This window comes from Limulus polyphemus, unplaced genomic scaffold (genome assembly GCF_000517525.1).
Source record: "Limulus polyphemus unplaced genomic scaffold, Limulus_polyphemus-2.1.2 Scaffold23844, whole genome shotgun sequence".
NCBI lineage: Eukaryota > Metazoa > Arthropoda > Merostomata > Xiphosura > Limulidae > Limulus > Limulus polyphemus.
The window spans coordinates 1-1,010 of record NW_013689454.1 but is presented as its reverse complement, the minus strand read 5'-3'; the positions used below and the strand labels follow the sequence as shown (position 1 = coordinate 1,010).

General features: G+C 32.6%; 1 long non-coding RNA gene across 1 annotated transcript; it reads right to left on the bottom strand.

Annotated features, from left to right (window-relative positions):
- Nucleotides 1–527: 527 nt before the first annotated feature.
- On the bottom strand, nt 528–1,004 carry LOC111084399. Its single transcript, XR_002609534.1, has 2 exons — nt 731–1,004; nt 528–557 (listed from the first exon to the last, which is right to left on the bottom strand). It is a non-coding gene; the product is annotated as an uncharacterized LOC111084399 (long non-coding RNA).
- Between the last annotated feature and the right edge of the window lie 6 nt (nt 1,005–1,010).

Genomic DNA, 1,010 nt, shown 5'->3' with positions numbered 1-1,010 from the left:
CCCAACAGTACCAGGAGAAGGAAACTATCTATGGTAGACAATTACTAGTCCCTGTCTGAGATATGTTTTTTAAACAGAAAACCTAAACTGTGAACAATGAATTGTTGGAAATGAGGATGTGGTTTGGTGAATCGTGTTATACCCAAGTTGCTGTAGGTGGTAAAATGGTGAGAGGTGAATTGTTTAAAAGAGTAAATAATGTTACATTATGGATGTGATGAATAATATTCAAGTTGGTGAAGGTAAAACGTCTTAATTCCTTAGTTCTTTTTCACCGTTAAATTCATTATAGGATGTGTGTGTTTTTGATTGAAAAATATGAATAGATGTTTATTTGAAACTTACCTTTAACGTGAGTGTTATGTGTGTAGAAAGGTTGGAGACAAAATTTCCACATTAAATTCATGCAAAAGTAAGTAATGCTCCTGGAGTTGTGTAAGTGCCACTTGGACATTGGAAACACCCTAAAGAGCCATATTCATAATTGTAATTATCACGTGGACAAGGAATGCATGTTGTTTCCTTGGTTCCTCTAAAATATCCTGGTTGGCATGGATCTAAGAAAAGGATCACTAAGATATAAATAGTGTTAACATTGACAATGAAAAATAAAATATAGGATGAAATATGTAATTAATATTTCACTGCTTCGTTTATTCAAAGCACTTTATCCTTTGTGATTTATTGAAAAATTAGAAGTGAACGTCCTTTGAAGCAAAGTACAACTTACAACAGAGGTTTGATCTCAGCATGAATCCATCAGGGCATTGGCTGTCTTTCTTAGGTTGTACATATGCTAAAACAAAGTACAAAAAGTGTTTATAGTTCAAGATTTGTTAACATAAGAAATACTATTTTGCTCTGATATGGCCTTGAGGTGATTTTATGAAAGTTCTGTGAATCGAGAAAATAATGTTTATTAAACAGAAAAGATAAGCCATCATATATTTTGTTTCTACCTAACAGGATTTTCCGATTTATGGGTTTTTCTGAAGAAAGGTAATTACTCA